Here is a 17,391-nt window from a genome sequence, read left to right on the forward strand (position 1 = left end):
TGGAGGCGTTCATCTGCTTTCCACCTCACCCTGCCATTTTGCAGGGTGTTGGCTGTGCTTGGCAGTCAATCCAAGAACAGTTGTTATGATGTAGAAAATAACGTATATGGTGATCTATTTTCAAGACAAAGTACCTGGAATAGGCCTGCGCCTCCAAACTATAGAAGAACAGGATACTCTAGGCCTCTGCTTTAATAGCCAGCACCTGCTTGTCAGACCGCTTAGTTACCCTCACCCAAACCAAAGGGTATAGCTTAGAATGAGAGTTTACTAGCTTGCAAAATAGCTCACCTTATCTATTCCTAACAGCTTGCCTAACTGCCTAGGTCATAGGTCAAATACCTAAAGAGTCCCTGAGCTGACAATGATTGCAATGCATTATAAACTGCAACAAAATGCAGTGAGAAGACCCTAAAGAAAATACCTAAAGCCCCAACCCAACGACCAATAAAGACCAAGAAAAGAAATTTATGCAACATCTGGGAAGACTGTAACCTCATAGTACTCAACCTATGAGGAACTAGGGGAGGGGCTTGCATACTAGGGGATAAATTGCTTGTTGTAACTGTACCAGGTGTGCTTGCCCACCAGAGACCCGATCTTGCAAGACCGCCATTAAAAGTCTCGCATCTACTGTTCTCCATGTCTCTGAGTCTATTCTTTGGGTTTGGACAGGTGAGTGTGTTTCTCAAAATGACACAGAGTACACTGTGAATGAGCCCTTTTGCTTCATGTTCTCCTAGATGCCCTTCTGCCTCAACTAGATCTTCCCCTAGAGCTACTATGAGCAAGTGATCATGCTGAACCTGGTACGTGCAGACATCACATCTATAGTCCGTACCTGTGGTCTCTTAGGGCCTTTTCTGTGGTTGGATATGATATATTTGTCATTAGAACCACAGACATCATACATTGCAGGCTGTGCTATAGCTACCTGCAGAGAATCTCTGCCCAAGGTATTTAGCATATATGCCTTTCACATTTGTGTCACCCTGTTCCTGCACATCCCAGTTCTCCTTTTTCTCTTATTGCTTCTACTACCATACCCTCACAGTGATTCCCATCTCCTTGAGCATTCTCTACTCATTAGTGCCTTCCATGTTCAATACCTGTGGAGTAAAGACTAAGCATATCCAAGAAAATGCAGTACAGAGTTTTGTGGGAAAATTTCCTGCCGTAGAAGCACCAACTTGATTTTCTTTATTCCTGTTAGTCAAGGACCAAAGACGTACAAATAACCAAATTCATCCCAACCTGTTATTAAATTTTATTTAAGGAAATTTTCATGAAATAATCTATGTGAGTAGTTCTCAGGATGTAAACCCTTGAAGAGCAAGGATCCAGGAAACTATGGTATGAAAAATGTAATGCTTCCTTATTCAGGTACTGTTTTTAAAATGTTGTCTAAGTTATCATGATTCAACACAGACATAGAATGTCTTAGGAAAATGGATGAAATAATCCTACATTCTGGATTTTCCTAAGACTGCCTTGATTCTTCATTTATGTTAATTAAAGCAAGCAAAATTAATTGAATCATTCATTTATGTCTCTCATTTTTTATCAATTTGTAAAAGCCGTAAGTTTTAGCTGATATGAAAAAAATTAGAAATATCAGACAGTTTGGTTGCTTCTGTGTTCCTCAAGGAGATTTGAACCAGAGACTCTGAGTTATCACAGTAAAGAACTAGAGGTAATAGCCAATGAAATTACAGGGGAAATGTGATCTCAATTTATTTATAATACCTGGAACTATTCGTGCCTATAGTTACATCAAAGGGTGATTATAAAATTAAATGAGATGATTTAGGTAAAAGTAGGAATACAAATAGTATTCTATTTGTATTGTAGATACTGCTTCTAAACACACCAGCCCATTCAAATGGGTTATTTGGAAGCACATGGGTTTAATTATCAGTAAGCTAGGTCACTTAAATCTGTTATTTAAGTCTTATTAGTTGTTTCACTTGAGATAATCACTCTAATTTTAGTCACTTGTTTTTACTGATACAAAGGTAAGAGAATATGTTCATTTTATAGAGCAATAATAAAACATATAAAAGAGCTATCAATTGGCTGGCCGTAGCAAGTATCCAGTAAGTTCTGATACAATGAATAAACAACAACACATATAATCCCTGCTCCTTCTTCTTTTCTCTGTGTGTTCATCTGAACACCTGTGACCAACCTCAGGCAGCTAAAGGATCACTGTTTTCCCAACTGTAAGCCATGTATGTGATAACAGAAGTTCATGTTTTACCAAGACACTAGGATTGCTTTTCAGGTTTTGATTTTTAACTCTCTATCTGGTTTTCAAGTTTTCTAATGACCCAAGTACTACTGATAAGTAGTGCCTTCCACTGAGGAGTGAGTGTTCTCTTATTCTGACCCAAGACAGTGAAAATGGATATTGCTTCTCTCATTCTTTCCTCAGGACAACAGAGAAAATCTGCATACCCCACAAACCAGGCCCCTTATCCTCAAAGTCACTTAAAATTATCACACCAGACATTGTAGTGACTGGTTATTCTTGTCTTAGAAAACTTACTGTTTGTCAAAAATATCTCTCCCTAAATATGTTGCTAAGGGTTTGTTAGGGACCGGAGGTAGGGCAGTAGGGTGTTTTGTACTTTGGCCCATTAAAAACTCTTCCTTTTTAAGAAATAAGTTGCCTCCAAAGGAAATAATTCCAAAATTATCATTATTTGCTATTTGTGTGTTAGTTCAGGTTGTGTCTGTCTTTGTAAACTGAAGTGTGAGTTTGTGTTAGTGTGAGCACATACTTTTAAAGTATAGCCATGTGAGTGCATGTGTGTTCATACTTCTATTCTCAAATTATTCTTCTATTTTATTCTGCTTATTTAATCAAAAGCACTAAACCAGACATACATAAGTGGGCGAGGGGTGGAAAATACTTGTCAATTATAACCACCCAAAGAACACTCTAACAACCTCATAATTAATAACCAAAATGAATGTGCCAGAAAGTCAACATGCTTAGTAGAATATCTAAATATTATCTCTGTCTAATGACTTTTAACTCTGCTTTCCAAGCAGAAGCCATGCTTTGGGAAGTACAATTTTTACCATCCTCTTTCCTAATTTTCAATGTCTTCTGCTATGTAATGCCCAGCTTCTATACTCTCAGGAAGAATAAACTACAAAGTTTTAATAGTCTAGATCAAATAAGACCCAAGACAATTTAATAATGATGCAATGCAATAAAATTTCAGTAGGAGAGAGAAAGCTGACTTACGGGACTGCTATGCAGAATAAAGCGAATTATTGCCCAGGGTCCATTTGTCAATCCCTCCCCACAATTTTAGCCAAGAATTATCTAGATGTACAAAGTATCTGACTATAAATCCCAAGCATAACAGCGGTCATTTCCATAAACAAATATGCTAGATTGGGCCAATTTTCCCTGGATATTGTGCAGAGAAACAAAAAATTAGAAATATATCTTTTTATAAGTAAAGATTCAATTGAAATTAAAAATAATAGTTTTTATTACAGACCTACTTTGTGCCAGCTGGGCACCAGGGATACAATGAAAATTAGACTCTTCCCTTGAGAAGTATGTAGTCTTGCAAACAAGTCAATGGACAAAGTCCTAATTACAATATGCTCTGGTGTATGTAGTAACAGAGTTAACAATAATAGTCAAACACTTGTACTTTTTAAGTATAGACTCTGTTATTGTTATCAGCATACTAACTTATTAAACCCTCTTGTCACTTCTATAAAGTATTACTGCTATTATCTCCATTGTACAGATAAGATGAGGAATATGAAGCATATGTTAATTAACTTGAACATGGTTACACAGCTAGTAGGTGAAATCCAGGATTTGAACTCAGGCTATAAAATCTCAGAATCCACTACATTATGCTTTTCTAAAGACCCAAAGAAAACCTAAGCAATTCGATAGGATGATTGCTAGAAAAACAAGCAGATAGCAGAGGGAAAAGTTAAGCTGGGAAGGACTCTGGGAGTGAGGTGTTTCCTACTGGGCAGCAGGAATCTGAGAAAAAAAAAAAATCTGGAACCCAACACTGGAGGATTCAAGACACAAGCATAGGGGACCTAGTCCTAGAGCCCAAACTTTTTGAAATACTCAATTCATTATAAATTATTTTTCATCTTACACTTTTCTAAGAATTTCAGCCATAAAGAAATGGGAAACTCCACTTTTAAGAAACTCACAAGAGAAACAAGGCAAAATAAATTGCAACAATGAGAGCAAAAGCTGGTAACAAGGCAGGAACAATTTGTTATGAGAGTATTAAAAATATAATGACCCAAGAGAGTGATCTAAAATACAGAGAAATAAGGCAGCTGCTTTGCACTAGACCTAGGGTACACAGTGGGCACTTGATCAGGAGAGATGAGGGCAAGACCTCAATACTCCAACAGAGATCAAGATTCAGGCACAACTAAGTAAAACTCTCTTCAATTATGGGTTATGGAGTCCTCTACTAGGAGAAAAAAAAAAAAAAAAAAAAAAAAAAAACTTGGTCTCAGACTTGGATAAGGTATCAATCAACAGTCTTATTGGAATCTAAAGGATTAATTCAAAGAATGAGCCCAGCTGCCTAGGTTGGAATATTATGTCCCACTTCTGTTCATAGCCACAACTATTAACACCTGTACTTGACTGCATTGCAGGCGTTTGAATCTATTTTGCCTACTATGGTAGATTCTAAGATTCTAGAAGCACAAATTGTAACTCTTTATGCATCCTTCATATTTATCAGGGCTTGGCACACAGTAAGTGCTCAAGAAATGATTATTGATTGATGAAATGATTGAGAATAACTGGCATAACAAGCAGGATGTTGGAATACTAGGTGTTTTAAATATAAGGTTTATTCAGGCAGCATAATGTACTTTGAAGGTAGCAGTTAAGATAAAATTTAAAATATCAGAGATATTTATATACAAAGTTCTGAATGTGTATCAGTTATGAGATGCATTATTTGAAGACCTTAGCACCTTTATTTTTAAATGTCAGGAACTATTAAGCTATGAACATACTAATAAGCATGGTGTGCATGAAGAAATATTGAATTGGCATGGATAACCTAGAAAAGTGAATCACTACTCACAGAGTGCCGTTAAGAGCCTATGGCAGGAGGCAACATGTGTATTGATCATTTGTGGAAGTGAAGAGTGTGTGTAGAAGACGAGACCATCAGTTTGACTTACCACGTTCTTACCAGGGCCCTTTCCTACTCATCTTTGCTCATATACCACCCTCATTCTGGAGAAAAGAACTATGGCCTGATTTGATCTCATACAATTACCAATACTTATGTCTTCCTCCAAATAGCAATTACATCCCTTCTTCTGGAACAAAGAAGAAGGACTGAGAGGCCCATTTCTAAGTGTGACTTACTGTCAAAACATTGAATCCCAGAGTGAAATGGGAGAAACTGCAGCAACATCATAAATAGGCTGAGTTTTTTCTTCAAAATCTGAAATGAAACTATTTAACAATTAATTGCTTCTCTTTTATTATTATTATTATTTTTTTTTTGAGATGGCATCTTGCTCTGTTGCCCAGGCTGGAGTGCAATGGCACAATCTCAGCTCAGTGCAGCCTCTGCAACCTCTACCTCCTAGGTTCAAGAGATTCTCCTGCCTTAGCCTCCCGAGTAGCTGGTATTACATGCCACCACACCAGGCTAATTTTTTGTATTTTTAGTAGAGACAGGATTTCACTTTGTTAGCCAGGATAGTCTCAATCTCCTGACCTTGTGATCCACCCACCTTGGCCTCCCAAAGTGCTGGGATTACAGGTGTAAGCCACCTTACCCGGCCTAATTGTTTCTTAAATATAGTTGTATCCTGTAATTTTCAATATGTACATATCCATCTATTTAAATATCAAATGTTATATATTTGATAGGTCTCTTGTTATATATGCAATCTTCTTATCTATATTGTCATTTTAATTCTTCACCTGCTACATAATATATATTCCATAAATATTTTATTGAACCAAGTAAACATATTCTGTGTGAATTCCTCCTCTTTAAAAGAGATAACCTTCATGCCTGTAATTCCAGCACTTTGGGAGGCTGAGGCGGGAAGATCACGAGGTCAGGAGATTGACACCATCCTGGCTAACACGATGAAACCCCATCTCTACTAAAAATACAAAAAATTAGCTGGGCATGGTGGTGGGCTCCTATAGTCCCAGCCACTTGGGAGGCTGAGGCAGGAGAATCGCTTGAATCCCGGAGGCAGAGGTTGAAATGAGCAGAGATCATGCTACTGCACTCCAGCCTGGTGACAGAGTGAGACTCCATCTCAAAAAAATAAATAAATAAAAATAAAAAAATAAAAATAGAAAAAAATCTTTACCTTCAGGAAATCAACTTGTATACTGCTATAATACATGATAACCTAGCATGTGTAGCTCTATTCCATTCAAAGAATAGGAATATAGTCAGGAACCCGCTACCTGCATCTTCTGGAGATTTCTATTTAAAGAATATAGGGCTGGGTGTGGTGGCTCATTCCTGTAATCCCAGCACTTTGGGAGGATGAGGCGGGTGGATCACGAGGTCAGGAGATCAAGACCATCCTGGCTAACATAGTGAAACCCGGTCTCTATTAAAAATAAAAAAAATTATCCGGGTGTTGTGGCGGGCGCCTGTAGTCCCAGTTACTTGGGAGGCTGAGGCAGGAGAATGGCGTGGAACCGAAAGGCAGGGCTTGCAGTGAGCCGAGATGGCGCCACTTCACTCCAGCCTGGGTTACAGAGCGTGACTCCACCTCAAAAAAAAATGAAAGAAAGAAAGAAAGAGAAAGAAAGAAAGCAGAGATCCCAAAAGCACTGTATTTTCCAGATAGAAATAATTAGAGAATGAGCCATTTTGCAATTTAATTATAATAAAATGTAAGAGAAGAGGCTTTAGAAACATAAGTCAACCAATCAATCAATCTGAAATTCATCTTGATTTAAAATTTTGCAAAACAAAACTGCCACATGGAAACACAACAATCTCTAACCTCAGTTACATATATTCAACATCCCCACATATCACTCATTCAAATTAGACACTATTATTTTTCGACAAGACTTCTTAGCCAAATGTCTGATATGAGTAGCTGTTTTAGAGAAATCCAAACCAACCCTTTACTTTCACTTACCCACAAATAGACAAGTGGAGGAAAATCACAAAGAGAGAATCAGGCCCTTATTCTCTACCATGCAGGCTTGCTGGGAATTCATGCATTAGGTAACACCAGGGCAAAAACTGAGACATGGTCAAAAGCTACATAATCATAGCTGTGGTCCCCTTCTACATCCTTCCATCCATCCATCCATTCAACACATACTGACAACATTGAATATGTTGTCCGCTTGAGGTGAGAAAGGGTCAACAAAACACTGTTCATTCATTTCATTGAATGAAATCACACTGAGAATACTGAGAAAATACCTTGTTTTGGAGCCCAACTCTCATCTTCCTAACCCTTCAAAATACTTAAACCCAAACTGGCACCTCTAAAGATCAAGATGAATTTATTCTGCTTTTCTTTTGACAATGCCAACTGTGTTGTAATTGCTGTTTCTGTAGTTGACTGTACCAAATGTTTAAAAAAGTAATAAGGGAAGTAAAAGGGTGTAATGCTTTTTTGGATACTTATACAGATATTATTTTTCTGCACAGTTATCTACCAGGTCACAAATGGAAAATTAGGCATATTTGAGAAGCAATGCCATTACTGGTAAAATGCTTCTGTGACTGAGCTTCTGCCTCTTAGAAGCCATTTTCCTTATTTAAGAGTGAATTGTGCATATGGTAGCATCTCACTACTCCAGCAACTAGAACCCTAAATTCCCTCAAATCTAGGGTTCTCGTGTCACAGGCCATGAGCTCCCTCTGTGGAGGAATCTCAGTGAGAGTCACAGAGGGAGCTCATGGCCTGTGACATGTCTCCTAAGAGTCTATTATACTCAGAAGTAAAATCTCTGTTAGCACAGCTGTTCTGAGAAAGCAGAAAGAATATAGAAGATTGAAGAAGGATAGGGTCATAATGTCCTTTCTTCAGGAATTTTCCAATGTGCCGTGTGCCTATTAAGTATTCTGGGAGAGAGCAGAACTGGATATCCATGTATCCTCAAACAATGGCATTAACTGAATCTTCTATACTTAGAGCCAGTATGATATCCAGGAAGAGCATGGGATTTTGAGATAATAGCTGTGGACTATTTCTGTGAAACAAGGTATTTTCTCAGTATTCTCAGTGTGATTTCCAGATTTTTAATCTTAAACTAGTTATTCAATATTCCAGTCCCTGAATTTATTAATTCATAAATTGAAATTATGGTTATCCATTTCAAAGAACTGTTGTTTAAGCTAAGAAAAAGAAAGCATGTACTTAAAGGAGACAAATGCAGAACTTGAAGATAGTGGGTGCTCAGTAAACATTACTGTTCTTCTTTTTGTTATTAGAGAAGAAATATGGGTTGGCATGGAGGAGAAATGCAACAGAGTATAGTTGGATCAGATAGACCCCAGCAGGAAGAACAGCCCCCATTACATTTCTTTTGGTTTTTGAAAGAGCTTGAGGATAGCCCTGCAGCTTTGTTTAGTCTTCACGCAATATATGACGGGGTTCAGCACAGGGGGGCCAAGGAAATGGATGTTGGACAATAGTGGGTGGACATATGGTAAAGACTTATGGAAAAATCTGTGGACCACTGAAAAAGAACAACCCAGGGAATGTAGAAGACTGCAACTGTCCCAATGTGAGATCCACAAGTGTTGAAGGCCTTCCTCCATCCCTCCGAAGAGGTGATGTTTAGTACAGAGCGGATTATCAGGATGTAGGAAAACATAACACATGGTGTATCAACCCTGGTGACCAGAATGAGAACAACTAAGCCTCCATTCTTCTGTTCATTCTTGAATCAGAACATGCAACCTCAAGTACATCAGGGTGGAAGCAGTAAGAATGGGAAAGGACATTGACTTTGCAAAATGACAGTCTCTTAATGAGAAAGAGGGATGAACAGAGGCCGATCAACATTCTTAGGACTATTGCTACACCAATCTTTAGAATTCTGGAGTCTGTCAGGATGGTAGCATATCTGAGGGGTCTGCAAATGGCAACAAAGTGGTCAAAAGCCATGACCATCAGTACTGAGGATTCCATAAAGCCAGAGCTGTGAAGGAAAAAGAGCTGGATGATACATGCATTCAGGGTGATTTCACGTGCATTGAACCAGAGGACACTGAGTGTCATGGGCATTGTGGAGAGGGTCAGTCCCAGGTCAGCGATAGATAGCATGAAGAGAAAATAGTGCATGGATTCATGGAGGTTTGGCTCCAGAATAACAACCAATAGGATCATGCTGTTCCCTAAGAGAACAACTGTGCTCAGAAGGAAGAAGAGAATTGAGATCCAGATGTGGAAGGCCTCCAGCCCAGGGAAGCCTGTTAGGAGGAAGATTGGGAACTCAGATGTGGTGTTGCTGATACATGGCATGGTAAGTTGGTCAGTTAGCACCGTTAGAAGCAAGCCCCCCAAAATCTGGCCATAAACTGGCCCCAAAACTAGCCATTAACAAAATCTCTGCAGCACTATAACATGTTCATAATGGCCCTAATGCCCAAGCTGGAAGGTTGTGGGTTTACGGGAATGAGGGCAAGGAACACCTGCCCCCCTCCCCCCGCCCCCCGCCCTGAGGGTGAAAAACCACTTAAAGGCATTCTTAAGCCACAAACAATAGCATGAGTGATCTGTGCCTTAAGGACATGCTCCTGTTGCAGTTAAGTAGCCCAACCTATTCCTTTAATTTGGCCCATTCTTTCATTTCCCATAAGGGATACTTTTAGTTAATTTAATATCTATAGAAACAATGCTAATGACTGGTTTGCTGTTAATAAATACATGGATAACTCTCTGTTTGGGGCTCTCAGCTGCTAAGGCTGTGAGACCCCTGATTTCTCACTTCACACCTCTATATTTCTGTGTGTGTGTCTTTAATTCCTCTAGTGCCGCTGGGTTAGAGTCTCCCTGACCAAACTGGTTTCGGCAAGTGGTGTCCATCGTGGGGGCTCGAATCTAGGTCAAACGGTCGCTGGAGCGATGCTTGGAAAACATGGAACTAAGCTGGAGGACACCCAAGTACTCCTAAAGCAATCCCCGTGGTGAGTAAGAAGGGGAGCTTGGAAGCATCGGGGTAATGATGGGACAGGTGTGGAGTCTGGTTCGTTTCACCTTGGAACTTTTGCACACTGATGATGAGGAGGAATGAGAGTATAGCGAAGTAACAGAAGAGGTTAAAGAGCATGTTTATTTGCCAGCTAAAGCTAAAGCAGCAAAGGAGGGAGAGGTTCATTGCTACCCTTCTGCACCCCCTCATTATTATTTTGAAGAAAAAGGCCCTCCAGATCTTTCTTTCCCGGAAGACACTGGGTGAAAAGTAGTTGCTCCAGTGACTGTTTGAGCAGCTCCTCAAGCGACTGCTCTTAGTTCTATTCAGGCATGAATTCAGCAAGCTAGACGAGAGAGTGATATAGAGGCTTGGCAGTTCCCTGTTAGAATACAACCCCCAGATCAAGAGGGAAATATTATAGCTATATTTGAGCCTTTTCCTTTTAAATTACTCAAAGAATTTAAACAAGCTATAAATCAGTATGGACTAGGCTCTCCTTTTGTAATGGGACTGTTAAAGAATGTTGCTGTTTCCAGTCGGATGATACCTACCGACTGGGATGCTCTTACTCGAGCTTGTTTAACTCCTGCTCAGTTCTCATAATTTAAAACTTGGTGGGAAGATGAAGCTTCCATTCAGGCTACTCACAATGTCCAGGCCCAACCTCAAATTAATATAACTACAGACCAACTTTTGGGGGTTGGTGGCTGGGCTGGTTTTGATGCACAAGTGGTCATGCAGGATGATGACATAGAACGGCTTAGCAGAGTATGCATTAGAGCTTGGGAAAAAAATCACTTCAGGTGATTTCACCCTTCCTTTAGTGCTATAAAACGGGGACCAAGAGAACCATACGTTGATTTTATAGCTTGGTTACAGGAGTCTCTTAAAAACATGATTGCAGATTGAGCTGCTCAGGATATAGTGTTGCAGTTATTAGCTTTGGACAATGCTAATCCCAATTGCCAGGCTGCTCTGTGACCTATCAGAGGGAAAGCACATTTAGTTGATTATACCAAGGCCTGTGATGGTATCAGAGGTAATCTGCATAAAGCTACTTTGTTGGCACAGGCAATGGCAAGACTGAGAGTGGATGAAGGAAATACTCCATTTCCTGGAGTTTGTTTTAACTGTGGGAAGCATTGTATTACTAAAAAAGAATGTAGAAAAAATAGCGAGTCAGGCTGCCAGATAGGGGAAAAAAGAAAACTGTTGAACCCGAAATATGTCCAAAATGGAAAAAAGGAAAACATTGGGCTAATCAATGTCACTCTAAGTTTGATAAAGAAGGGAACCCAATTTCGGGAAACTCCATGAGGGGCCCGTCCCGGGCCCCTTTCCAAACCAGGGCATTTCCAGCTTAGGCCATTCCCTCACCCCTGTACAATGTCTGTCCCCTGCCACAGCTGGTAGTGCTGCAGTAGATTTACCCTGCACAAAAGCTGTGAGCCTTCTGCCTGGGGAATCCGTGCAAAATGGTCCCAACAGGAATCTGTAGACCCTTGCCAGGGGGTATAATAGGATTACTTTTAGGAAAGTCTAGTTTAAGTTTAAAAGGCATAAAAATACACACAGGAGTCATTGATTCCAATTACAGTGGGGAAATTCAAACTGTTATATCTACTTCTGTTCCCTGGAAAGCAGAGCCAGGAGAGCACATAGCACAGCTCCTGATTGTGCCATACGTAGGAATGGGAAAAAGTGAAATTAAATGAACAGGAGGATTTGGAAGTACAAACAAACAAGGCAAAGCAGCTCTTGGGTAAATCAAATTACTGATAAACATCCTACCTGTGAAATAACTATTTAGGGAAAGAAATTTAAAGGTTTGGTAGATACAGGAGGGGACATTTCAATCATTTCTCTACAGCAATGGCCATCCATGTGGCCCATTCAACCCGCTCAATTTAACATAGTTGGAGTTGGTAAAGCCCCTGAAGTATATCGAAGTAGTTATATTTTGCATTGTGAAGGGCCCAATGGACAACCTGGGACTATTCAACCAATTATAACTTCTTTACCTATAAATTTATGGGGAAGAGATTTATTACAACAATGGGGAGCACGAGTTCTAATTCCAGAACAATTACATAGCCCTCAAAGTCAACATACAATGCATGAATTGGGGTATGTCTCTGGTATGGGACTAGAAAAATAAAATTGCAAGGTTTGAAAGAACCACTTCGAGTGGAAAGACAAAGTTCCCGCCAAAGATTAGGATATCATTTTTGATGGCGGCCATTGTTAAGCCTCCAGAACCTGTACCTTTAAAATGGTTAACAGATAAGCCAATTTGGATAGAACAACGGCCACTAAGTAAAGAGAAACTGAAGGCTTTAGAGAAATTGGTTACTGAACAATTAGAAAATGGGCACATAGCTCCAACATTTTCCCCTTGGAATTCTCTAGTTTTCATAATTAAGAAAAAATCAGGTAAGTGGAGAATGTTAACTGACTTAAGAGTCATCAATTCAGTTATACAACCTATGGGAGCATTACAGCCAGGATTGCCTTCTCCTGCTATAATTCCAAAAAATTGGCCTTTAATAGTCATAGATTTAAAAGACTGTTTCTTTACTATCCCTTTAGCTGAGCAAGCCTGTGAACGGTTTGCATTTACAATTCCTGTGGTAAACAACCTGCAGCCTGCTAAGCATTTTCATTGTTTTACAGATGGGTTTAGTAACGGTATAGCTTCTTATTCTGTATCAAAAGGCAAAGTTTTCCAGACGTCCTATACTTCAGTTCAAAAAGTGGAGCTTGTAGCTGTAATTGAGGTATTGACTGCTTTTGATATGCCTATTAATGTGATTTCTGATTCTTCATACGTGGTTCATTCCACACAGTTAATTGAAAATGCTCAGTTACAGTTTCATACAGATGAACAACTGATGATTTATTTACCCAACTGCAAACAGCAGTTAGAAGTAGAATGGACCCTTTTTACATCACTCACATTAGGGCTCATACACCTCTTCCAGGACCTTTGACTGAAGGGAATCAAATGGCTGATCGCCTAGTTGCTACTGCAATATCTAATGCCAGACACTTTCACAATTTAACCCATGTTAATGCCTCTAGTCCCAAACGCAGATACAGCATTACCTGGAAAGAAGCTAAAGCTATTATCCAGCGATGCCCAACTTGCCAAATGGTACATTCCTCATCTTTTACAGGAGGAGTTAATCCTCAAGTATTGGAACCTAACTAACCTAAGGGAATAGTAACAAGTGTACTTATTATAGGATATGTACTCTCCTGACCTTAAACTTCACATTCTGCCACCTGGTATTTTTAAAAGCCTTGATTGAAAATTACAACATACTGAATATTGCTATTATTCAATTTTAAATCTTCCTAGAATTGATTGGAACAACATAAATGTACTAATTTATAAAATAACTTTTAGAATTTTAATTGAAATCCATATAGCATTTCTGTGTTTACTGAGTCAACTGCTTTTCTCATTCCCTTTCTCCTGAAAACTTCTACCATCTCCTGAAGTCATCACTTCATACTTTTGAACAGCAGTAAATTTCCTCCTGATACTTAACAGAGCAAAAGGTAGACACTGGGTAACTTTTCTTCACATAAACTTCCACCAACCTACCATTTGCTACTTACTCTCTAGTGTCAATCGAAATGATGGTCCTAAGCTTTTTGAGGGGTAATTACTAATCATTACCATTCTCTATATTCAACGACCTAATATTTTCTGAAGGACATTTATATATCAATCAATTCTTCACATTCTACATTTTCAATTTTATCCTACCTATTGTATCATTAACTTCAGTTTATGAATTTAGCCATTTCTCTAAGTACTTGCCATTTTGTAAAAATTCTCCATTTATGTTATACCTTTCTTTAATCATGGCCTATTTCTCTCCTTGCCTTCACCGCCAAGTTTCAGAAATAAAATAAACCGTACCTCCACTGCTAACCCTTCTGTTCATGACCAAAGTCACTGAAGCAGGTTCTCAGTTTCCAACTGCATTTCCTGGGGTCACTAATGAGCTCTTGGCTGCATTTGCATTTTTTAATCCTTGCCAGACTTGACAGCACAAGCAATTCAACACAGCTGTTCATGTAATAGTGGTTCATGTTAGTCTTCATGCCATGTTCTCTTGGTTTCTATGGTTCCCATAAAACTGGTCTCATCTTGCTGTAATAGATATGATCCTTTCCAATATTCTACAGAGTTCTGTCTTCATTGGTTTTCCCTTGTAAATCTACTCTCTGCAGTTGTTCACCTACAGTGTTGGATGAAAATGACACATATGCAGTTCTAACATCCAAATCTATATTACTGGCAATTATCTGGAGATCTGGGTCTGCAGATTCACACCCACATGGTCACTGCAGAATTGAGGATACTTATAAATATCTTTCTCTTACTCATTTCACTCAAACATATTCAAAATTAATGTACTTATCCTTTAACCAAGTCTTTATTCATAGGCTCTTATGATATTATGGAGCTCAAAGTTTTATAAATATAAAAAAATTATCCTAAAGTGGTACAAAATAAGGACATATTTTCCTTGAATTTTAGGTTTATATATATACATATTTGTTTAATATCCCTGGCTATGAATGGTAGATGAACATTATAATTTAATTTAGAGATTTCTCAATGATGCAGAGCTTATCCATGACCTGCGACAACTCTCCTAACCAAAAGAATATTTATCTGAATATTCTGCATAACACTGTAATGTATCACTTCTATAGGGTGGGAGCATTTTGAGGACAAATGCTGCAAAACTGGGATACCATGGAAATCCTAAGCAACTTGACATCTAAATTTCCAACATTCTTGTTAACCGGCAGTCCTGACCTAGAGTCTCCCATGCCTGGATCTCCATTCCTTTTTCTTGTTTTTACACCATTGCCTTCTCTGGACACAGCATAATCCTGCTTGTCATCATTACCCAGCAGAGTCTCCATGAGCCCATGTATTATTTCCTCTCCATGCTATCAGCCACTGATCTGGACTTAACTGTTTCTACATTGTCAACAACATTAGGTATCCTCTGGTTTGATGCACGCAAAATCAGTCTCAACAACATTAGGTATCCTCTGGTTTGATGCACGCAAAATCAGTCTCAAAAACATTAGGTATCCTCTGGTTTGATGCACGCGAAATCAGTCTATACAGCTGCATTGTCCAGATGTTTCTTCTTCATGGATTCACTATCATGCAATCTGGGGTGCTGGTGGCTATGGCCTTTGACCGTTATGTGGCCATCTGTGATCCTCTGAGGTACACTACCATTCTCACTAATTCCAGAATCATTCAGATGGATTTCCTGATGATTACACGTGCTATAGTACTAATACTACCACTACTTTTGCTCCTTAAGCCTCTCTATTTCTATAGAATGAATGCCCTTTCCCATGCCTACTGTTACCATCCAGATGTGATTCAATTAACCTGTTCAGACATTCAGACATTAATCTGTGGATTAATAGATCTCATACTGACAACTGGAATAGATACGCCATGCATTGCCCTGTCATATATCTTAATTATTCACTCTGTCTTCAGAATTACCCCTCCTGAAGAACGGCACAAGGTCTTTAGCACCTGTGTCTCCCACGTGGGAGCAGTTGCTATCTTCTACCTCCCCATGCTGAGCCTGTCCTTGGTGTATCGCTATGGTTGGTCAGCCCCCAGAGTGGTCCATTCAGTGACGGCCAATGTATACCTGCTTTTACCCCCTGTGTTCAGCCCCATCATCTACAGTGTAAAACCAAAACAGATCCACATGGCTCTGCTCAGTCTGCTGCTTACAAAATGAACAGACATAATTTTATTTGATACAAAAAAACCTGGCATAAGTGACTTGCACTATAGAAAAGCAAACTTGGTGGCTTAGTGCCTATTGGATGTGTTTTTTTCATATTTTTCATTCACTCAACAGTAAATATGTTTTGTATTTAGTCATAAAATATGAGAATGATATATCACCCTGAGACATTTGTAGCTTAATTAGGAAAATAACAATAGTGACATAATAAAAATAATACTCCCAGCAGCCAACACATATTGACTCTTTGTTTCAGGCTAGGTGTCCTACTAACTGCTTTAAGATATATTTCATTTAGTCCTCATAACAGTCAAATGAAATACACAATATTATTTATTAAATGTTACAGGTGAAGGAACAAGTCTAGTGGCATTTGGGCCAGCAAAAGGCATGTGAATAAAATGGTGCAGGGTTGAGATTTGAACCCAGGCATCCTGTATCTCAGATGCCATGTGCTTCACCACTGAATTACATATTCTGCCAAAAACATTAAACAGAAAGGTTATAAGATCAAAACTAAGATGTGGATCTCCATAAATCTATGCCATGTCTTAAAAGGTTTTGATAGCTTTCTTAAAATACACATTAGCTGTTTTCTTCATGGATAATTCATTATACAAAAGGTAGAAATAGATGTCCCATGGCATGTAAGTCATTATCCAGTGTTGAACTTTCCAGTCCAAAGAAAAACTTCAGGGATGAGGCACACTTGCTGATTTATCACAGGAAATAGGAACTTTCAAGAGTTAGAAAGGATCATGATGTAGACTGCAAGAAAATTTGAGGCAGAGGTTCTGAACACTTTTTTTGCACAATGATCCCTCAGGAATCTAATGAAATGCATGAAACCTTCTTCACAGATAAACACACAAACATTATTTTCAATCAAACTTCAGAGTTTTGACAAATGACATGAAGGACCTATAAGACTCCCTTAATCAATCAAAGAACCAAGGTAAAAAAACTTCATGGTTCTTAGCCTATACAGTTATACAGAGCAACACCCAAAATGTTTGGTTCCTGAAACAGAACCTATGGTAACTACTGATTTAAGAAAAAAGCAGAAGCCTCAAAACTTCTATTGCATAAAATGGTAGAGAAAGTTCCAAGTGAAATGGAAATAGAAAACTAAAGGCAGTCACACCAATTTGTTGCCACTGGAAAAGTAGTGATAGATGGGAGAAACATTCCATGTACCCCACAAACACCGGAGCAGCAGTGTGCTGGAGGCAGCACACATCAGCTTGAAAGAGCCCATTGTGTGCATCTCTTCCCAACTATGCGTTCTGTAATATCATATTGGTAGCTTAAAATCATTCATAATGAGAATATTTACTCCATGAGAATTGATAAGCATTAAACATGAGGACTCTCTTTTGGTTTTAAAGATTCAGTTGG

The 17,391-nt window shown here is 38.9% G+C and overlaps 1 protein-coding gene and 1 pseudogene across 1 annotated transcript in view; one reads left to right on the forward strand and one right to left on the reverse strand.

Annotated features, from left to right (window-relative positions):
- The window catches only part of MMP26 (matrix metallopeptidase 26), a 370,667-nt gene that overhangs the window by 259,040 nt on the left and 94,236 nt on the right, over positions 1–17,391 (reverse strand). The gene's annotated exons all lie outside the window — the stretch shown is intronic.
- On the forward strand, positions 14,937–15,984 carry LOC102122557 (olfactory receptor 51F1-like; annotated as a pseudogene).

The sequence above is a fragment of the Macaca fascicularis genome, chromosome 14, assembly GCF_037993035.2.
Source record: "Macaca fascicularis isolate 582-1 chromosome 14, T2T-MFA8v1.1".
NCBI lineage: Eukaryota > Metazoa > Chordata > Mammalia > Primates > Cercopithecidae > Macaca > Macaca fascicularis.